The sequence below is a fragment of the Leptonotus elevatus genome, chromosome 13 (genome assembly GCF_054856555.1).
Source record: "Leptonotus elevatus isolate MCC_2025b chromosome 13, RoL_Lele_1.0, whole genome shotgun sequence".
Classification (NCBI taxonomy): domain Eukaryota; kingdom Metazoa; phylum Chordata; class Actinopteri; order Syngnathiformes; family Syngnathidae; genus Leptonotus; species Leptonotus elevatus.
The window spans coordinates 3143983-3167534 of record NC_141251.1 but is presented as its reverse complement, the minus strand read 5'-3'; the positions used below and the strand labels follow the sequence as shown (position 1 = coordinate 3167534).

Here is a 23552-nt window from a genome sequence, read left to right as displayed (position 1 = left end):
ATCAAGAATTAAAAAAATCTAACTCATATGATGTCATCGCACGGCGCAGTTGCTTCCTGGTTTTCTTCTTCTTTTTTTGAAAATGTGGATAACATCTCTACGGTGTATAGCGCCACCTACAGCGGCGGAGTCTCCTCTCAATATTCGCAAAAGAAGAACAGATGGGCGTAAGTCGCATTTCCATTTTGTGCATTTTCAGTAAATTTGCTTAAAAAATGAAAAACAATTTGTTGAAAACTTGACTAATGTCACGATGAAACCCTTTTGACGGGGAAATAACGAAAACGAAAATGAAGTGTTTGATCTGGAAGTTTCTAGTTGAGGGCAACAGTAAGGTGACGTTGCTGATCTGGATGAAGTGAAGTTCTGCTGCTCCGTTGGAGCCATTTTCCTTTATTGATATTACACAATTTAGGAGCTCAGGAACATTAACAAGTGAAAGTGATTTTCCAAATAGCGCCATTATGCCCACAGCCGGCGTTCTACGGCTGCGGCAACCACCTGGGAAGCTAATGCGATATGTGAACAGGCTCGAACAAGTGACACTTACCAAGTCGACTGAGCTTCGGGCGTCATATGTCAACGCTTCTGGACTGGTTTTTATGACAATAGATAGACTGGAACGGCAGATCTGCAGAGACGGGTTTGAACGGCAAAAGGGAGTAACGGGTACATGGGAATAAAAGCGAAAAAGTTGATTTAGAAGAATAACCAAAAACAGCCACTTCAAAGCTGCCTTTTAGTCTTTAAATGGTTTTTTTTTTTTTCTTTTTTTTCTTTAATTTTCTTTAAAGAGCTCAGTATTGTTCATTCGGAAATGTCATCATCATTGCTCTTTATTTTTATTTTTTTATATATATATATATATATTTATATATATATATATATATATATATATTATTTATTATTATTATTATTTTTTTGTGTGTGTGTGGGTGAGTATGTGTGTGTGCGTGCGTGCGTGCGTGTATTTGTTAGCTCACCCAAAAACCTATTAGAAAAAATCTCATACCGTTCACCCAAACCGAACACCGCCGTCAGGAGACCCGAGTCTTTAAATCTAATGACAAGAACTCGTGTTTAACTTTTGGGTAACAATGGAGCGTTCCTATTTGTAGCTCAGTTTCAATATATTGTTAATTCATCATTTAAGAACCTTGCGCTAATCGTTAATTACAATTCTGCACCATCAACAAAATGTGTTTCTTTCTGCTAAGCTAAAAAAACAAAAAACATTTTCCAAACAGTGTGATGAGAGGTTATAAAATCAGAGACGACATCACAAATGTCTTTTGAATGGAAAGAAATGTTGTCGTTAAAAAAAATGAAAACGATGCTGCAGGCCTTTGAGACACTTTCAATGTGGTGAAGAACTTAATCAAGAGCACAAATATGAAACATCAAACCGCTCAGGGTCAACACATGAGAGGTTTGCAAATTTGTCTCCTGTAATTATATCAACGTGGGCGTGTATTTAATTCACGGATCATTCTTTGCCCCATCGAAAAAACTGTCTACGGTGCAACAGCATGTGATTCACGTCCGTTGTTTGACTCGGCTGCCGTTTACGGAGGCGACTGCCCACAATGCACGAGGGCGTACAAATGACATCACGCAGACAAACAAAATGGCCACGCGGGCTCACACTCATCTTTTAATCGCTCACGTCCCGGATGTGGATTTGTCCTTAATTTCCTGGTTCAAACTCTTTGCGTGTTTTACGCAACTTTTATTGATCTCTGCCGTATATAAACCCATCCATCTGATTGCCGTTGTAAAAGCGCACATTGAAAGACGTGGATCACTCCAAAGCGGATGGCTTGACGTTTTGTGATCATGAAGTTAATGAAGCGCGCAGTTTGGCCTGCTGTAACTGTTCATAGACGCCAAGCAGAAAATCGTGGAGTCATCGTGGAGTCATCCGATCATGATCGATCACACACCTTTTGCACCCAAAACCTGCACTCAAAAAAATGAAATATCCAATTTGACAACGCCAACTCTGGTTGCCAGCCAATCCAGAAAAACAAAAAAAAACGTCTTTGGGATGTCTGCATTCAGTTTCATCCCATATATGGATGTAAAAAAAAAAAAAAAGACAAAAATGGACATAAGTGGTTTTCACGGCCAACAATGTCGTAATGACAAAGGTTTTGACACATTGCCATATGATGTCACATTTGCTACGATTCATTCTCGTTGAAATCCGAAAAATTCTGATTGGACGTTCGTTTTTTTAACATTCAATTAGCATCTCAATTCAAGTCACCATCGATTCGTGCACAGACCTAATCCATCCATCCATATATCTTATTCCTCACAAGGGTCTCGGGGATGCTGGAGCCTATCCCAGCTGACTTCGGCGCAGTAGGCGGGGCATACCCCGAACTGGTTGCCAGCCAATCCAGAAAAAGAAAAAAAAAAGAAAAAACGTCTTTGGGATGTCTGCATTCAGTTTCATCCCATATATGGATGTAAAAAAAATAAAAATAAATAAAAGACAAAAATGGACATAAGTGGTTCAGCGTCGGTCCAGTACGCAGAAATAACCAAGAGATCCACCGAGATGCTGTGATCCATTAGCACCGATGTCTGTTCATAGATCACAACCTTGTAGGATTTTAATAATAGAATAATAGAATAATAGAATAATAGAATCATGTCAAGTCAAATCCAGGCCACTCTGGAAGGCTTTCTCTTCCGTCTTTGTCCATCGAAGCTTTTTCTCCCCGCTTTCTTGCGGCCTTCATAGAGACGTCGTAGTCAGTTAAGTAACAGCAGATGTCAAAGACGCAAGTTAGGTTACTTTTCATTTTGAATTTGTCCACCAGAAGACGCGCTCTCGCTCCTTGCAAGTATATTCATTCACTGTTTATCTCCAAGCTTTGCGGCTAATATAATCGCTCTCAGCGCTGTTTAAATAAGCTGAAGGGCTTCCGAGCCTCCTCGCTCGCCGTTTGACGTCTGAAACGCGAGACAGGCGAGGAGACCCTCAAGAGGGACAAAACGAGAATGATGATTCCTGTCATTGCAGTGAATACAATTAGATTTGATGTACAACTTTTGTGCTGAAGCGTCCTCCTCCATCTTGAGCTGTCAGGGGAACACCTGCGATGTCCAAGCTTACTGTAACATCGCGTGATAATCGAGAAGGCTATCAGAAAACAAACATCAGACTGCAACATCAGGACAGACTAATGTCCAACATTTGTTCTTTCTGCATCATGAGAGTCATTTGAAGTTGCAATCCGCTTCTCTATGAAAAGGGATTTCAATGGCTGGGCCGCCCGCGTCGTCTTCTTGGATGTCGTACCTTCCTACTCATATTATTATTATTATTTATTTATTTTAAAAAAAAATTAAGAGCTCAGTATTGTTCATTCGGAAATGTCATCATCATTGCTCTTTTATTTTTATTTATTTATTTTATTTTATTTTTTTATTTTTTTTATTTTTTGTTTTTTATTTATGTGCGTGCGTGCGTGCGTGCGTGCGTGCGTGTATTTGTTAGCTCACCAGAAAACCTATTAGAAAAAATCTCATACCGTTCACCTAAACCGAACACCAGGAGACCCGAGGGGACCGAAGAAAACCAAGGAAGGTGAAATCCAGCACCGACCAGACACCCCCCACCAGAACTCCTCCCCAGCCCAAGAAACATCCAGACCCCAACAAATCCAAAAAACATAAAATCAGGGAGGCCTTCCTACTCATATTAGCCACACGCGTGCATACATTCTCAGCCAGCGTTGTCATCACTCTCCATCCCGCTAATGTCTCTGTCAGTTGCGGCGGATGGCGACTATTACGCGCCACAGATCATCAATCAGTGGCCCACGTAAAAATACGGGGCACATATATATTTTTTTTTCTTCGTCTGTCCTTCCTTCCTTTTCTCGGTCTCTCCTTTGGTCTCTTGAGGCCTCCCTGATTTTATGTTTTTTGGATTTGTTGGGGTCTGGATGTTTCTTGGGCTGGGGAGGAGTTCTGGTGGGGGGTGTCTGGTCGGTGCTGGATTTCACCTTCCTTGGTTTTCTTTGGTCCCCTCGGGTCTCCTGGTGTTCGGTTTAGGTGAACGGTATGAGATTTTTTCTAATAGGTTTTCTGGTGAGCTAACAAATACACGCACGCACGCACGCACGCACGCACGCACATACACATACTCACCCACACACACGCACACAAAAAAAAAAATATATATATATATATATATATATATATATATATAAATAAAAAATAAAAAAAGAGCAATGATGATGACATTTCCGAATGAACAATACTGAGCTCTTAGGAGAAAAAAAAAAAAAAAAAAAACGGGGCACATTTATGACGCCCGCGTATTAGCCCGCCGGCGATTTAGCCGGGTGGTTGTTGTTTTTTTTGCATAATTGGATGGTCCTGATATTTTTCTGCCATTTTGTGTCTTCATCACGTTTGCTCTTCATCCCCCCCTGCTGGCCTGGATGTTTTTGACTTTCTTTCTCGCATTCTTTCCTGCCTGCACATTAATTCGTTTACCATTCATGCGTCATTAAAACAGCCAACGCATCTTATATCAAATATAATTATAGGCCTTGCGAGGCCATCGGAATCACCGCCGCCTGCTGAATATGGAATCGAAAGTGGCCAGTCTTGTTAATTGTGTTGCGTATTTATGCACGCGTATCTCCTAATTGTCTTTTAAAAAAGTGTGTTTAAATGTACAGTAATAGCAACAAAGGGCAGGGACTGCATCGGAAAATTACTTTCGCACATCATAATAACACTGCTTATGGAAATAATGCTTCAACGGGAATTGGAAATGTAATGGCCTGTGTGAAAGGCTCTTGTTTGTTTATAGAGTTGCATACTTTCTTGTCCTCTGGGCGCAAAACATGTCGTAAAGAACAATTTTACAATTAAGCGTTGTTGTTGTTGTTTTTTTTTTTTTTACACAAAAATAAAAAGTTACATTACCCTTACCCAGGCTGTCTCGATAGAACCGTTTAAAGTGCGGAACGTTCAGTGGTTTCAGTATCAGCCAGTTTATGGAGGAAGGTCAGAGCGGCTGCAGGTAATAATAGCACAGAGCCAAGCAGGAATAAAGTCGCGAGCCAGCGTTGGCAAGGACGTTGAGTATCGATCACATGAAGTGAGAAGTCATCAATCCGGCCGACGCTCGTGCTGCTTTATTCCACGTTATTGTGTGACTGTACGCTACGTTCGTTATGTGCAGCCACTGACAAATATACAATTTCATTTGGCTTCTGTATTAAGGACGATGGCTATCTATGTATCAATCGATATCAACTCTGCCCCATGCAATCCTTCCATCCAACTAATCCATCCATCCAATGCATGTATCCATACATAATACAGAAGTCCATCAACTATTTAATTTAATGCGACTTAGCCTGCACTCGGGGTGTTCTGTGGCCTTCCTTTTTGTACTGATCCTCGTGTGCTTTAATGATATATCTTTTTCTTTTCCTTTTCTTTTTTTTTTGAGAGCTCCCATAGCAGATTTAGCCCGTGGCGTTCATGCGGTGCTGCCGGTTATCACAGAATGAGCTTTGGAGATGAGATGAGACCTCCGTGACTTCCCCCTGGAGAATTGGGGGAATCGAATTTAAAAAAAAGCTATTTTAGGCGCGGCCGTGTCAGGTACAGTCAAGTCACCTGGCTTTGACGTTATTGGATGAAATAGGACGGAACCCCTGCCAATGCCACGTATGCGTTGGGGTGTTCTGAGGGGTGCATGACAGGGGAGCAAAAAAGAGGAATGGGGAGATGTTTGAATGAATGAGGTCGTGTCGGTTGGTGTATGCGTACAGCGTTTTTACGTATAACATCTCCTCGCTGGAGTTGGAGCATGGCAGTGTATTATTATAGCGATAATAATCCAATATTAAAGTTACTTTTCTCTTCATTATATTACTATTAAAGAAGTATTATTGAAGAACACTTATTTCCACAATTTGGCTTTAGCCCCAGGTGCTAGCTAGCTAGCTACTTAGCTAGCTCCCATGGTGTTTGTTTATCTGCTAGCTAGCTAGCTAGCTCCCATGGTGCTCATTTACCTGCTAGGAAGCTAGCTAGCAAGCTTGCATCAGGGGCTAAAGCCAAATTGTGGCAGGGTTTTAACTTTCAGGTGCTAGCTAGCTCCCATGGTGTTTGTTTACCTGCTAGCTAGCTAGCTAGTGATAGAGTGGACAATATTATTATTGTACTCTTTGCGTGTTCAATAAATGAATGGTGAGATTCTGGTGAAGAAGTCCCTTTGCAAAGGTATAATTATTCAGAAGCTTCTGATCACACAAAATGAAGACACTCAAGCCGTGTTCCGTTCAGATTGTGTGTCCCTTTAGATAATATAGAAAATAAACCTGTTACCCTTCTCTTTCCCAGGCAAGAGAACAAATGACTATAGATTGGCTTAACATATGAATTAACTGTTGTCTTATATTTATATCTTTATAACTAATATCCAAAACGGTTAAAATATAAATTGAAACTGAAAAACAATGTTAATAATCCAACACTAGCTAGCTCCCATGGTGCTCATTTACCTGCTAGGAAGCTAGCTAGCAAGCTTGCATCAGGGGCTAAAGCCAAATTGTGGCAGGGTTTTAACTTTCAGGTGCTAGCTAGCTAGCTCCCTTGGTGCTCATTTACCTGCTAGCGAGCTAGTTAGCTAGCATTAGGGGCTAAAGCCAAACTTTTCGGGAGGGGGTTAAAGCCAAACTGTAGCAGGGTTTTTACTTTTTGGACCTGGATTTGGAACCTCTGTTTCCAGGCGTCTTAAGAATTACTCGGCGACCCCGGGCATCCCCCCAACACTCGTCGAAAATGTTCAGTGATAGTTCATGTCGGGGCACCCTCTTTGGGTCGAGGGGGCATGAAGCTAAAAAAAATCTTCAGTTTGACGGTGCACTTCCTATCTCTGAGAACTAAACGTTTACAAGGTAAAACTTTGCTGTCGCCATCATTTGTCGTTAAATTGCTGCTGTTTATAGCTTGGATGCGTCGTCGTGAAATATGATGATTTCAAGAGTCACGAACGACACGTCACGCGACCAGTGCCTTTCCACCAAGGCAGACATTGAAATATTTTCACACACACACGCACGCACGCACATACACATACTCACCCACACACACAAAAAAAAAATATATATATATATATATATATATATATATTAAAAAAAAAAGAGCAATGATGATAACATTTCCGAATGAACAATACTCAGCTCTTTATTAAGAAGAAAAAAAAAAAATATATATATATATATATATATTTTTTTTTTTCAAAAATAAATACAATGTAGTTCAATCTATATTCCTCTATATATTACTTTCATAACATTCAGTAAGAAAGTGTTTGTACCCCCCCCCCCCTTCTTCTTGACGCCTTGTTGATTCTCTGCTCCTTCGGGGTTTTTGAGCGATGACGGTGCGACAGCGTCGGTGTTTGCATTCCTGTAAAGTGTCTCGAGTGAGTGAGAACACGCGGTATGCGCAGTTTCCTCGATTTTCAGTGGCGCTCTTATGTAAGAACGTCCTCCGTAGTTGTGGTCTCCGTCACTTGTGACAGCTCGGTTGGCTTGCTGCTGTTTTTCGCTACTTCTGCTTTGCAACAAACGCAAAAATCACTTGAAACTCTCTCAGGTGTGTTTTTTTTTCTTCCCGTCCTGCCTGTTGTCCACCCTGAGAATTCTTAGAGGACCTAAAACGACCTTTGTAATCAGTGTAAGCATTTTGCGATCGAGTGATTTTTTTTTGGTCTTTGAAAGCAATATGAGGTACAAGACCAACTTTAATGATGCAGTATTTGGTAACTCAAGCAAAGTGTCAGTTTTTTTTTTTATGTGTTTTTTTGAGATGTGATGGTTTGTGTTTGACTTATCTATTGCTCCAATGAAAGACAAATACACAGTAAATTCTGTAGACTAAATTTGACTCTAATTTGGAGCGGGACCAAAAGAGACTCGGTTTTAGACTAACATTTACACTCGAAAGAGAGTAAAATAAAGAATTGAACTCAAGGGTTGCGAAAGGAACTCACGACCTTCAGCTACCACTTGAGCTATGCCCCAAAGAATTTGGTCTCCAAGGTACGAAGATTCCAGCTGGAAGGTAGCGAGTTTGTTCCTCAACCATTATTTTTTTTTCAATTCTTTATTTTACTCTCTTCCAAGAATAAATATGACTCTAAAACGGAGTCAATGTGGGCCCACTCTAAATAGAGTCAAATTTAGCCAACTGTAGTTCCTAAATCCGAGTAAGTCTGAAACTGTAACCTCAAAGTCTATGCGAACCGAACTGCAACAGTCAAAACAAACGGTTTGGACAATTTTCATAAAAAGTTACTTAGGTATATTTATACTGTATGTTTACAATCTTACAGTTTTTACTGGTCCCAAACGAGTTTTCGTATTGCTAGCAAAACTGTGACGTTAGCTTTACTGCCTTTGCGGGTTTTTGGGGAGACGAATGAAAGCAGACGCCGTTGTTTGTGTCTTCATGCTTAGAGTTCTTGTTTTTTTGCCGACGTCATTCGCAAGATAATCCGTGAATTTAAATTGAGTGATCTTCAGATTTGGGAGCGACAACGCTGACTGGTTTGCCACATTTTTTTTGTGAATGAAACAATTGTTAAAATGGAGATTTCCAACTATAAACAAGATGACATTGTTCAAGTCCTAAAAATTGCAACTCATGCCAAGTCATATGTCTGGAGTCGGCCATTTCTGTTTTGCGAATCCCTGGTTCGAGGCATCCGTCAGCCAAGCCTTTGATGGGCGATGCTCAAATTCAGCCCGATTATCGGTTTGTGTGAACACGAGCATCTTATTTCAAGAGCTCTCTCCTCATGCTCAAGCATGTTTACACTTCGAGAGTGTACGCCCCCCCCCCCCAAACTTCCCCCGCCCCCCCCCCCCCTCGCCTCTCCAGTGTGCCTCCTAAAAGCCGCTCATTTGCACTTCCTTTTAAGGATTCCTCGCCCGCTGCCCGTTACCGACATGTGTGTAGCATCTGCGCAGGCAGACGCGTGTTCACCCGAAGGTCCGCGAGCTGCGAGGGTCACGCGGCGGTAAACCGAGTCCTCGCGCGAAAAAAAAACAAAAGCGCAGAGGCTGGCAGAATGGTATTTGAACGTTTGGATTGAGCCCCGTCGCGCGGGCCAACGGCGTTCCGCGCTTGACGTGCGACCGTAAAAAAAGAAACTCGGGCCTAATTTATAACGCGGCCGCTTTTGTTTTTGGAAGCGGCCGCCGGGTATGCGCTGGACTTCATCCCAATTGCAGATTTACTGTAAGAGGAAGAAAGAAAGAAGGCAACGTTGGGGAGCGCGGCCATCCTCGAGCGTTTGACACATCCCCCGTTTTTCTTCCACACGCTCCACGTATATTTTTCTTCCCGTGAAACACACGCACACACGCACACGCACACACTGCGCAGGCATGTCTCAATGCAGTCGAGCGCCACGTCTGAAGAGTTCCAGCGGCTTGTTACTCCGGCTGTCAGAAGCAGAGACCCACCGCCGAGGTGAGGACGCGTGTGAAATCCCATGAGACCTCTCGTGCTGCTCAAAACACATCCACAGCGAGATTTCTCTTCTTCTCACCTGCGAGTTTAACTCAAAATCACATGGAACGCCCGAAAACAAAACAAAAAAACAGGTTATCCATCTGTTTGATCAAATACTGAACATCCATCCATCCATCCATTTTCTGTACCGCTTGTCCTCACAAGGGTCGCGGGGGTTGCTGGAACCTATCCCAGCTGGCTTCGGGCAGTAGGCGGGGTACACCCTGAACTGGTTGCCAGCCAATCGCAGGGCACACAGAGACGAACAACCATACTCACAATCACACCTATGGACAATTTGGAGTGTCCAATTCACCTGCCATGCATGTTTTTGGAATGTGGGAGGAAACCGGAGTACCCGGAGAAAACCCACGCAAGCACGGGGAGAACATGCAAACTCCACCCAGGAAGGTCGAAGCCCGGACTTGATCTCACAACCTTTGCACTGGGAGGCGGACGTGCTAACCAGTCAGCCACCGTGCCACCCAAATACTGAACAGATCAATTGAAAATAAACAAGCCTGCGAGTCGCGATCGGGAGGTTTTCCGAATCTCGTGTCATGATGTCTTTGTGGTTTCCGGTTGCGTTATGGACCAATATCTGCCATCTTTTGGGCACGCTGACGAAACACCAGCCAACAACAGTTAGTAAGGAAGGGGGGGGGGGGCCTATGCGGGGGGGTTCCCCGACATGCTGTCATAGCAGCGTCAAAGCAGTTTGGTCATTGATATGGGCCGGCCGTTTCTTTTAATTAGGCCCCCTAAGCTATTTTTCAGGATTTTGCTCGAAAAAAAATACATACCTTCTAAAAAAAAAAAAAGATATCTCTGCAACCACAATGTCTAATTGAATAATTCTTGTGTCATAATAAAGGGAACACATTTGTTCAGATGGGTCACTTGTGTGTTTTCTCGGTGGTTGCTTGGCTCTGGGAACGTCCCGTCCGAATGTCTGGGATGACGCGGTGCTGTTGATCAATAATTCGGTTCAATAACTTGTCTGTTCGGCTGCAAAAAAAAAAAAATCTTAAAACAGTTGGATATTTAGTGCATTGAAAAGTCTATAGAAAGTCTTAAAAGAAAGAAAGAAAAAAAAAAAAAGTCTATAGAAAGTCAAATTCACTCATTATCTGCCATTGACGGCTATAGACGTCAAGGATCCGGGTTGGCGGGGAATGAGTTTTATGTTTGCCTGTTAAGGTTAGTCTGTTTTAGGTTCAACGTTAAAAATTCACCTGAAAGCCGAATACTGTATCTAGAATGGATTTTTTTGTGTGTGCATAGTATGTCAGTAAAGTGTTATTGGTAGTGTAGTGGTTCACTTTGGACGTCTTTGGTGCGAGGTTAGCACGTCGTCTGACAGCAGCTTGTCTTTCTCATAATGATAACGTGGCATACAGTATGTCATGTAGACCGATGACAGGTCGGTCAAGTCTTGCTCTCTTCATTGTCAATGCGTTGATGTTTTTTTTCTTCTTCTTCAAAGTTATACAACCAGTTCAGGGTGTACCCCGCCTACTGCCCGAAGCCAGCTGGGATAGGCTCCAGCAACCCCCGCGACCCTTGTGAGGACAAGCGGTACAGAAAATGGATGGATGGATGGATTCAAAGTTATAATTTTATACGACAAATAATATGATTTGCCGCCATAGTAGAAAATGGACAAATTCAATTTGGATCACGTTTTGCAATCAGACACTGAATACGCACTTCGTTTTTAGGCTGAACCTAAATTATACAGTGACGTGTAATGCGTTTTATTTATCCCCCCCCCCCCCCCCCCCCCGCAAACACTCTTTCCGCCTCACTGCTTTTGGCGGGAATCCACTCGCGGACATTCCCTGGCATCCAGCGGAACCTCTCACTCTCACTCTCATGAATATTATTATTATTATTATTCCCGTTCTCCGGCATTGTTTCGCCAGCGCAGCCAGCACCCGTCAAGCCCGCCGTCTGTTCCCGGAGCTGTCGGTGCCAGAGCGAGAAGCCTCTCCCGCTCCGCTAATCTGGATTGCAGCAGCAGCAGCAGCGAGTCACCTCAATAAAAGAGCAACTCCTGGTTGCCCGGGATCATAAAAGAGAATAAACAAGGTTAGGCAGAATAATTATGCTGAGCTGCTTCCTGGTATTAAAATACGCAGAGCAATCCCTTCCAGGCGACGACTTCCAGCCAACATGTTCAGTCGGACTCAAAAAAAAGCGTCGGTATGTACACACATTATGCGAGCAACAACATTTCATCTATTTTTCCCAAAAAACTGGAGGTGAATTGTGGCCTGCGCGAGGACGGAAATATCTGAAAACTTGCAAATGCGGTGTTAAATAAATGATGTGTTATGCAACGTTTTATGCACGCTTTGCCGCGGGTTGACGTGGAAACCCGACGTGTGAACAGTAAATAAATAAATAGCAAACTTCGACTCTGCTATTTTGTTTGTCGGCCAAGCTGGCGTCACGGCACCGTTGGGGGGGGGGGGGGGGGGGGGGGTGGGGGCGGGGGTTCGGGGCAAATGCCAGTTCTCTCCGTAAATTGCTCGACTGATTTATTCTGAAATACTCACTGAATATTTAGTGGGAATATTGAATTCCTTACAGGATTATTTTCCAGCAACAGGGACGTTACTGCATCCAACTTGCAAAATGCTTTCTGTGATCAGATCAGAAATGCACGTTGGGTCCGCGGTGCCAAAAGTACCACTGCAGAGGCCTCGAGGATCCTTTTCGGGCCTGAGAACTCATTAGCTTTACCCGTTTGCGTGTGTCGTGCTAAAAAAAAATGATGCATTTTTTAATGTCCCTTTTCAAGTCGTCCATTTTGTTTTGAAGCAGCCATTTTGGGCAAATTCCAGAGCTTGTACAGTACTTTGATTTGACCAAATGAAACACAATTTCATGACGAAATAATGAGTGTGAGGGACCATCTGTTTACAGATAATTTTATTGATTTTTGGGCTTGAAAAATGGGGCTTTTCACTTGTAATAGCGCTTTACTCAAAGTGTTTTAACACTCTCCTCATTTCACCAACTGATAATAACGCAGTAATAATTTTTTTAATTCAGCGGTTAAATGATTGTCCTGACGAAAACTAGACAAAAACGAATACAATTGTGTTTTCTTGGACTAAAATAAAGACCAAAATGCTCGATTTATAGTCGACTAAAAACAGCCTAAATAAAAACGGGATGAGGTTGACGAGCTAACAAGCAAGATTGAAATTGGACTAAAAACTGAGACTACATTTAAAAATGGCGGATAAAATTAGAAGAGATGCATCTTGCTCAAGGACACTTCCACATGGTCACAAATGTTGAGGTTTGAACTGTTAGATTATTAACATTGTTTTTCTGTTTCAATTTACATTTTTCAAAGTGTTTTGATAGATTAGTTAGATATGTTACAACTGTTCCCCATATGTTAGTTCATCTATAGTCTTTGTTCTCTTCCCTGGGGAAGTAAGGTTTCTGATTCAATCTAAATGAGAGGTGTCTGACCAAAAAGGCCGTCTGCCGTGAATCCCTGGTGCCACGAGGCACTGGGGGCCAATTGTTTACCCACATCTTGAGTGGATTAAGATAGGAACTGAAGTAAGATTATCAAGTAGTGTATTTCACTCTGCTGACAGAACAAGATGACAGGGGGGGGGGGGGGGGGGTGGGGGGTCTAGACTTGAAGACTCTTGTCTTGGCAAAAAGTGCCACATGGGTTGCTTTATGTCTGGAGGGGCAAAAGGTACTTCTTTGTCAATGAAGGGGTGTGGGAACTGTTTTTGTATAAATGTATGCGTGTACTTTGAGAAGGACACACTTTTTGGACCAGGGCTGTTTTGAGCCAGGTTCGAGAGATGTCTTTCAGACTCTGAAATAAAGCTAGCAAACTTCTCCACGAGACTTCAACTTTGAACTTTATTTGAACACGCAGAAATCAAAGAAATGATTTCCAACAGAACCAACAACCTTCGGGTCGGAAGATGACCGCTTTACCATTTGAGTCGTACCCCATTTTTCAACGTAGTGTCTCAGATATAATCACGTATATACCTGAGCCCAGTCGCAAAACTAATGTTAATTATCATCAATACAAAAAAAATAAAAATAAATACCGGAGGCAACCAAATTGGACAACAATACGAAGTGGCTTAGCGGAACCTTAATTAATGTCATCGCTACTGCTTAGACGCATTCTCCTATTTAATGTTTTATGATGTCAACATGAGCTCTGCAAAAAGGTCATTAAAACGACAAAGAAAACTAATTTACTGTAAAGCAACAACAAAAACAGCACGGAATATTTTCTCCACTTGAACTTGCGACCTTGCTTTTCCCACCACCATAAACATTCCCGCATTGGCGCATCGTGTTTGCTGACTCCGCGCAGCGAGCACTCAAAAACACGCTGCGATAAGAGCCTCCTTAACGGGCCATTGAGGCCAAAGCGTGCAACTTTTCTCGTCGGGTGCGAGCCACGGGCTCTTGCCAGAGACATTTGCAGGTGGTAATTGCAAAGTGATTAACGTCTCCTGTCCAGAGTTTACGCTATCATGACATTCAAGTCGAGTTATTCTCCCCCGAGGCACAAATACTATCAATTCCATACCGCTGTTAGAGAAAACCGGGAAAATGTAGTCCAGTTTATTTTTCCACAAAACATTTATATGACTTCTTAGTTTCAGTCAAAGAAATTCTTCAGCATACAGAGAGACTTGAGGCAATCCAACGGTTTTGGGGTCTGACCCCCCCCCCCTTCCTGTTCCAACATGAGAGCTCCATAAAGACATGGATGAGAGCGTTCGATGCGGATGACTGGCCTGGACAGTCCTGACCTCAACCCGATAGAACACCTTTGGGAGGGAAATCGAGTGGAGATTGAAAGCCAGGCCGTCCCCCGTCCAGCAACACAAATGCGCTTCTGGAAAAAAAATTCCCATAAACACTCCCAAACCTTGTGGAAAGCCTTTTCCCCAAAAAAAAGTTGAGGGTTGTTATAGTTGCAAAAGCTGGACCAACTGATCCACATTCCACAGCATTGGACTCTTTGAAGTGCTCAAGGACTTTCTGCATCAGCGCACATTCAAAGTTGTGTCACAATTAATGCGCGACCGGTCATTTTTAAACGATGCGACAATTATCTGCACAACCTGTCATTGTGTTGTCATTACCGCGCTGCTGGTTCACTTTATCTTTGCTCGATAACTTCAGCTGTCCATTTAGCACAGTAGTTGTGATTGTTTTCATACTTTTATAACAGCAACAGCGGGATGAAAACAAGTTCCCATGGTTGAGTTTTCTTTCTTTTGGTATTTTGCTTGACTAGTACAGATAGGAGAGGGTGTTTTGTACTGTTGTGGGATGGAACGCAGCTGACTGCCGGCCAATTCAAGCGGCTCCCCTCATTACCATTAAAATCGAGCGCATATTGCAGAAGCTGAAATTGGCTTTCTGCGTGTCTCTGTCATCACAGACACAGATATCTGGAACATGTTGTGACCTTACGCTCTAAAAAACAGTTAAGTCAAACGTAACCCAATTATGGACCAAAAATTGGTTCAATTTGACCCAACTTTCTGGGTTGTTTTATACAAAATGACTCAATTTTTGATTCAAAGTTGGGTCAAATTAACCCAAGTAGAGCATCTGAACCAACTTAATGGGTTGTTACATTCAAAATGACTAAATTTTTTCACCCAAAGGTTGGGTCAATTTGATCCAAGTTGAAGACCCAACTTTCTGGTTTGTTCTATAAAAAAAAAGACCCAATTTTTGACCCAAAATTTACTCAAATTAACCCAAATAGACGATCTGACCCAACTTTCTGCGTTGTTTTATACAATATGACCCAATTTTTTTTTTTACCCAAAGTTGGGTCAAATTGATCCAAGTTGAAGACCCAACTTTTTGGTTTGTTCTATAAAAAAATTACCCAATTTTTGACCCAAAATTTACTCAAATTAACCCAAATAGACGATCTGACCCAACTTTCTGCGTTGTTTTATACAATATGACCCAATTTTTTTTTTTACCCAAAGTTGGGTCAAATTGATCCAAGTTGAAGACCCAACTTTTTGGTTTGTTCTATAAAAAAATTACCCAATTTTTGACCCAAAATTTACTCAAATTAACCCAAATAGATGATCTGACCCAACTTTCTGCGTTGTTTTATACAAAATGACCCAATTTTTTTTTTCCCAATTTTTTACAAAGTTGGGTCAAATTGACCCAAGTAGAGGATCTGTCCAATTTTTACCCAAAAAAGGGTTCTTTTGACCCAAATGTTTTTAGAGTGTACACTACTGTCCTTCCAGTCAATCAACAGTAATTCACAGCCCAAATCCCAAATTCTCAATCAGAACTGTGACAATCTGCGACTGATTAGGGAACACGTGGACTCAATGAACCAACAGATGAGACGAACACAACCAAAGCAGGAGATGGGGCAGCTTGGAGGGATTCGGCACCCAGACGGAGCCTCTCGGCTTTCATTTTCACACGGACTTTCCAGGTCTGAGAGGGAAAATCTGCTAAATCCGCAAATGTTATAATAGTTATAACTGGGACTTAGTCAAAGATAAAAGCAACTGATAAGCTCCCGTGGACCGACGATTTGCCCGTTTTGTCAATTCCCATCCTGATTCGACTGCCGGAGGGGACGGACCAAGCAGATGGTTTCCCGGCATAGCGCTCGCTTTGCAGCCGCCACCGAGGAGCAAAAACGTTGCGTTCTAACGTCCTCCCTTAAATCAGCCTCAATGAAAATGTGTCAACTTGAAGAGCCAACTGGGATTATCTCCGCCTCGGTTCCAGCAAATCCATCTTCTCTCGTCTTGGCTGCTTCTTGTCAGCGGGGGGGGGGGGGGGGGAGGACCTGACGCGTGGCCTTGGGTTGTTGCGCAAGCCGTGGTCTCGCTCTATCTTCTGGCAGTGGCTTTGTTTTTTTAAGTTTTTTTTTTTTAAGGTCCTACACAACTTCATACTTCATGATAAGGTTCAACGTACTAATATATATGCCAAAAGGTGAGTTTTATGAAATACCATTTTATGGTACGAGACATTTGTTTTCATTTGTTTGTCCTTGCATTAATAGCACCGATGAGCTTCATGTGAAAGTGTTTTTTTAATTGGTGTTGAATAATTTAAGTCCTGAATACAGTTGTTTATGATTGTGCACGTTCAAGAGGCACGGCGTTGATGCTTTATGATCGTCTCAGTTTGAAATGCTTTGCTGCCGTCTCAATGCTATTTTTTTCCGCAATTAAAAACCCTTTCAGGAGTGGTTTCAATGAAGTTGTATTGGAAGAGAGTCGTGTTCATTTCGTCAACAAAAACTGAACAAAAATAATTTCGTCAACACATTTTTCACCAGACTAAAACTAGACTCGCTAATGAACAATAATTGGGACAAAATCAGTATGCGTTTTTGTTGACTAATGAAGACGAGACGAAAATGTACTTCACTTGAAAAAATATATAAAAAAATGGACTAAAATCCATTCATGAACAAAAACAGGACAAAAATGATTTGATTTAGTAAAATCTCAAGCGATAGATTTCGACCGCTAACTAATGTTGGCTAACTTAATAGCTCATAGCATGGAGATTTCGACCGCTAACTAATGTTGGCTAACTTAATAGCTCATAGCATGGCGCCACAGTAGCCACTTGTTGATACTGTATACTGTAATTGCGTGTGAAGAAATTTTGTGTGAAATAGTTTTAGATAATGTTCAACATAATCTGTTATTAATTATTTTTAATTTTTTTTAATTCAGCGGTTAAATGATTGTCCTGACGAAAACTAGACAAAAACGTTGACAGTTTTTGTGAACTAAAACGAATACAATTATGTTTTCTCGGACTCAAATAAAGACCAAAATGCTCGATTTATAGTCGACTAAAAACAGCCTAAATGAAAACGGGATGAGGTTGACGAGCTAACAAGCAGGATTTGAAATTGGACTAAAAACTGAGACTACATTTAAAAATGGCGGATAAAATTAGAAGAGATGCATCATGCTTATATGTTAGTTAGCATTAAGCTAGCACCTTTTCATACATTTTGGTTGAATGGTTTGGTATTTACATATAAAAAGACAGAAATGGAAATGACGAATAAACAGCTTGCGGGAAAAACAAGCTATGATTTTATTTGACCTGTAAATATGATTTTTTTTTTTTAGCTCCCAGTGCATACATTGAATCGATGTACTTTTATGGCTTGTTTTAGGCGGTTCGTTGCAGGTGACTTCCAGTTAAGTTGTCCCGACGTATTTACACTGAGCAATCCTTCCTCCGCAGTCTTTGACAATAAAGAGACATTTAAAGACATTTATGAGCCAACAAAAGTCCCGGCCCGAGTGGTTGCGATGCCCCCCGCTGGATGTCACATGCGGCGCGGTTTGCAGCAACAAACTTTCACCTCCGCTATCTTTACTATCTTCCTGCGCAAGCAAAGTTTTTCTTTTTAAAGCGCTACAACAGGGAGCTCACGTAAAAAGTTGAAGACTCTCCCATCGTTTGTATACATTTGCATTCCGCGTCTTTGCGGCGGGAAACGAGCTAAGCGGTCACGCTAGGGGTGAAATGAAATCAATTTATCCGCAGCCATCTTTGGGAAAAACAAAATAAAAAATCATCTCATTAGTGGAGCTGTGACGCTCAAAGCGCGCATTTAATGCTCGTTTCTCGCCGCTTATGTTGCTGATGAATCGTTGGATTGATCTAATATTGCGCTCAAGTGAACATACAAGTACAAGTACGTCCATATTTACATTTAATTCCCCGCTAAGAAACATAGCGTGGCGGTGTATCGCTGTAACCCAAGAATTTTCTTCTCCTAAGATTTGTGATGATCATTTCTGCTTCATCAAAAATAACCCAATGCATTCATTAATGAATTACTTAAGTTATGTTCATTTTTTTTTTTTTTTTACAATTTAAATAAGTTCCAAATTGTCTTCATAAACGTTATCTGATATTCTTCGGTCAAAATACACAAGACAGAAAAAATGGCTGTGCACTTAACTTAATACATTTGCTGGAAATGTTTGTTTTTGTTTTGTTATTTTGCTGCCGTTGCCGTGACGACCGTGGCGGAAATGGATTTAAGTGGCTCTTCGGTGTTGTCGATTTAGCAGCTTTGTCACTATTTAGTCTTTTTCAAAAATAACAACAACAAAAAAAACATAAAATCAAATGACATTTTGTGGTGTTTTTAGAGATCATACTTCGCTATCATAGACGAGCAAACATAACTTATTTGTAGTAAATAAATCCTTTTGGGCCCAGTTAAGTGAAACCGGATCATTTCCAGGTCACACCTGATCATCATCTGTCACGGCAAAATGGTTTGTTCTAATGTTGTCGTGGTGCGAGCATACACGCAAATGCGGCGTGCGTCTTGTCAATGAGCGATCAATCAGCGTGCACTTCCTGTTCTGCGCTCACTCAGCCATAATTTGCATCCTGCACGGCAGCCAATTCTGCACGGTTAACTCCCAATTAGCTTATGTAACATGTACCGCTTTAGAATTAACTTTGGAGATTGATTTCCGTGAGTCTTAAGCCATTAACGCGCTTGTTCGCAAACCAGCAACAATGACGTTTTTGAGAGCCGTTTTTAACCCCTCCCCCCGCCTCCCCCCCCCCCCCCACCCCCCGGTGACCCCGCCTGCTTGGACCGTTTGGCATCCGGGGTGCGTCGAGACAAATGTCAGTGACTGCGCGGTGTTGCATCACAGTAAATGAGTATGGATTTTGTCTTGTGTACCTGAGACCATCGCACCGACGTGCCTGGAAGTCCAAATGGAGGGCCGAGCGCGCCCACAGCCGCGCTATCATAACGTCAGTGTTAAAGTCTTGTTTGCACAGCATGTCAGCGGATTTGTTTGTCTGTGGGGCCATTTATGCGAAGGCTTACATCATTTTGTGTGTGTGTAAAAAAAAAAGAAAAGAGAAATCGATTGCTTAGAGACATTCGATTAGTCACCAGAAAAATCAAACATTTTGACCGTAATGAGTCACCGCTCCCTCCATTGTCACGTTGTAATTGTGCCACATAGATTACGGCTTCTTCCATCCTTTTATCATTATACGTAAGTATCGCGATAAAAACTGTGAAGTCAATGAGACATTCCACAAAAACCTTCCCCAACGTTCCCATTTCAGCTCATACGGAACAGCATGGAAGTTATTTCCTACCTTCTAAAAATGCCCACATTCCCAAAATTCCACATTTAAAAAAAATAGAATACGCAAATTAATTGACATTTGCGTTTTATATTTCCCCCTGTATAGAGCCATTAATAATATTTCAAAAAATTCCCCACATTTTCATAATAACATTTGCAAATGAGATATTTCTATACAGCAGTTCCATCCTTCTTCCACATCTTCACCTTTTTTGCATTTTGTCCAAATTTCTCAACCAACTCGAAGCATTCAGACAATTTTGAACGCATCAGGAAATATTTTTCCACCTAATCCTCACTTCAGCCACAATTCCACATTCACCTTGAAAAATATTTTTTTTTTTAATTTTTACCGGATGCTTTCACATTTCTGCATTATTCTCCCTTTCCCCACAATTCCACACCAAAAATCAATAAGTAACAATAATTGTACATGATTGATGTACTGAATTCCAACTTTAAACTGCTCAGCTCATACAGAACCGTTTACCCAAATGTCCTCATTTTTCAGCATTGCACATAAAAAATAAAAAAAAAAGCTGATTTCTTGCTTATTTACTTCCTCCTTCCAGATTTGTCAACCAATGAAAACATTTTCAATTCTCACGTTTCAACATTTCAATCAATTCTACCGCAGTTCCGTTGCATGTCAGCCTTTTCAGCATTCTTATGCAAATTCCACAGGAATCTCTCATTTGCATCGTTTTTTTTTTTTCTCAAGTGGGTTCTTACAGGGCACTCGTACTGCAATTGTGCACATTTCTCCTTCTTGACCCCCCCGCACGCAGATTTGTAAATATGTGCATCGCCACGCCAGGTGGCGTCGACAATTCAAATTCAATCTTGTAAAGGCACAACCCGGATTTAATTACGTTGTGGCCCGACTGCGTATTAGCCTCAAGCCTGCGAGGCTCAATTAACAAATGACTTTTTCAAAACAAGCAACGATAACTCGCACTTTGCTATCCGAATGGAAATAAGACGCGGCGGGTGATTGCGCAATCACAGGAGTTGCCTCGCTGGTCAGCGTTAATGGGTTAGAGTGACAAACGGTCGTTAGTCACGTGATTCTTACCGTTGCTTCTGCCTATGGCCTCTCAAATGAAAAAAAAAAAAAAAAAAAAGTAAGGAAACACAGCGTTTGATGTTCTTCTAATGGGACGCAATCTTTTTTCCTTACTTTTTTGCGTCTACCTTCTTCTCACCTCTCCAGATGGGAACCCGTTTCCTGTTTTGTCTTATTTTCCCACTTCCTTCCGGTACACAAGTCTGCCTGCCCCCCCCCTGAGTTTACAGCAGCCCAAGGTAGCAGATCCGCTCCCGCTGGTAAAGCTCCTTATCTTTGCTCCCACACGTTCTGCCAATTAAAAGATGTTTAACACACGCAAGTAAGTGCACGTTACTGACAAACAGGCTCACTAGAATATAAGATGAAGGATTTTGTTTAAAAAAAAAAAAAAAAAATCTTATTTTTCGTTTTTTTTTTTTTTTAATCTACAGCCATTTGTAAAAATTCTCACTTTAATCCAGCACATTCCCAGATTTTTTTTACATTCCAGTTCATTTCCATGAATTTATATTATTTGGAAATTTCCCAAGAGTCACAATAGAGGAAGTGCATCCCACATTTGCTTCTTTCTGCTGCTGGTAAATGTGGCGCCCCCAAATGCCCCGTGCAGCCCCCCCCCCCCCCCCCCCCACCCCCCTTACCCCTACCCACCCATTTTAGTCGTGACTGTGGCTCCATTGTTGCGGTGAGCTCTCTGCTTCGATTTGATTGTGACACCAATGTGCTGCTGCCACTCACTTGAGCGTCGCTCCTCTCTATACAATACGATGTGTGTGCGTGAACATAGCCTATATCGTGCACATGTAAGGGTTCACGTAGAGTTCGGCATGATTTCCAACAAGAAGTCGTCACCATACTGTGTGAGCTGCAAGGTTCCTTTGGGCTATTTGAGTTCTTTACCTGCTCGGTGGGAGCGCTCTCCGCTCCAAATATCTTTCCCAGTGGGATGACTTGCTGTGCGTGCGCGCACAAGTGGCGTCGTGTGATGGATTGTGTTTGCTTGTGCGTGTCATGATATATTTTTTTATCATTTGAATTTGTGTGTAGAGCCTTTTTGGATTTTGTACATGTTTCACAATTTTTAACAAGTTGCAGGTTTCCTGATAAAAAAAAAAAAAAGGGACGAATAGGGATGTATCACGAAAATAACGAGATGCAGCTCTGCTTACCTGGCACACTCTTTGAGGATGAGGGTGTTTCTGCATTGAAATGCCTGTGCATGAGTGCATCTGTTGGATGCTTGAAAGTGGCTATGGATCTTCACCCAGCCTAAACATAGGCATACATTTTTTTTTATAAATTAGCGTTAGCATTTGCATGATTTACTAGAAATGCAGAATGGTATTATATTCAGAAAAACAGTACATTATGCATCATATGTTTTCTTAAATGCATTAAAGGTATTTTATCTTCACACATATTCAAGTGTGACGCGCTGCCGTTGTCAAAAAAAAATCGATACGTAATGAACACACATTCACCCACCTTTAATTAATTCGGCTGCAACCTTTTGTATTACTCCTTTCCTAGAACAAACAAGATGAGATCAGCTTTCGTTACGACCGCTCGGCAGCTGACGCGATAAACACCAAGCGGAATCCGCCGTCAAATGTTTTGCTTGAAAGGCGCAACCATTTGAATGCAAATGAGTAATTTACGAGGCAAAACGTGGGGCCGCACTCCTAACGTATAATCCAATTATCAAGAAATTGCTTTGACAGAAAAAAGCGAGATTTTGCGTGTGTTGTTGGTCTCGGGCTTCCTTAAGTGACCCTCAAGTTAAATTGCAAACTCCACTTACGGGCCGCCGGTAATCAAGCCTTTCATTGCTTTCCTTTCGGTGCCTGCAGAGAGAACGCCTGTCGGAATCGTAGACAAACGCTGGCTTCCTTTTCAACTAGAATCAAGAGAAAAGTGGTCTAATTAGAGAGAGAAAAAAAAAGTCTGTCCTTATGGACCCTTCTTACGTAAATAGACGTCGATGGAAGTCGGGCTGTATTTTGACAAAATCGATAGATGAAGAGCTACACTAGTAGATGGAAGCTTCTGGAGGAGAAAAATGGGAGGATGCAATTAAGGGCCAATTTAACATACATTGTTTATATATTACAGATACTTTGGAAAAAATAGTGTATTGTTATAAACATAAAGAAAACACAAAACACATTACAAGTTTAAAATACAAATTGAAGTAAAAAAAAGAAAAAACAAGAACAGGAAGAAAGAAAAGAGTTTATATGTTCAAAAGGGGTAGGAAGATGTTGTAAAATGTAATAAGATATAGTAATGTTTTTTTTTGGGGGGGGTCAAAATATTGGGTGGCCTTTAGCCCATTAGATTAGAACCGCCCCTGCACTAACCAGCAGCTGAATCCCATCTTGATATTCAGAACCAAAGCAAGAGTAGCAATCTGACCATGTCAAGCAGTTCATTCATCGATGAATCGTTTAGTTACAATTCTGACATTGTCACAAATCAGAAGGTATCAGAAACAATTTTTTGCTTCTAAAAATTCATTATCAATTATCCACCACAGTGTTATGAAAATAAATGTTCCCAATGAAACTTGTTGTATCTAGAAAAGCTCTGTAGAATATAAAACAATTTCATTAGTCGTCGTGGTCATCTCCATCAACCGCACAAATATTTTTTTTGTATATGCCACGAGCCACTGAAAAATGCTTGTTGGGCTGCAAATAGCCCACGGGCCATAGTTTGGACACCCCTGCTAA

At 41.6% G+C, this 23552-nt stretch overlaps 1 protein-coding gene across 2 annotated transcripts in view; it reads left to right on the top strand.

Moving 5' to 3' along the window:
- The window catches only part of chrm3a (cholinergic receptor, muscarinic 3a), an 84943-nt gene that overhangs the window by 56754 nt on the left and 4637 nt on the right, over positions 1-23552 (top strand). Inside the window, exon 1 of one of the 2 annotated variants that reach the window (XM_086092757.1) lies at positions 16452-16578. The exons of the other annotated variant lie outside the window; for it this stretch is intronic. The gene's annotated coding sequence lies outside the window, so the exon portion shown is untranslated. Of the gene's footprint in view, positions 1-16451; positions 16579-23552 lie in introns of those variants that run through there. 2 annotated transcript variants of the gene reach the window in all.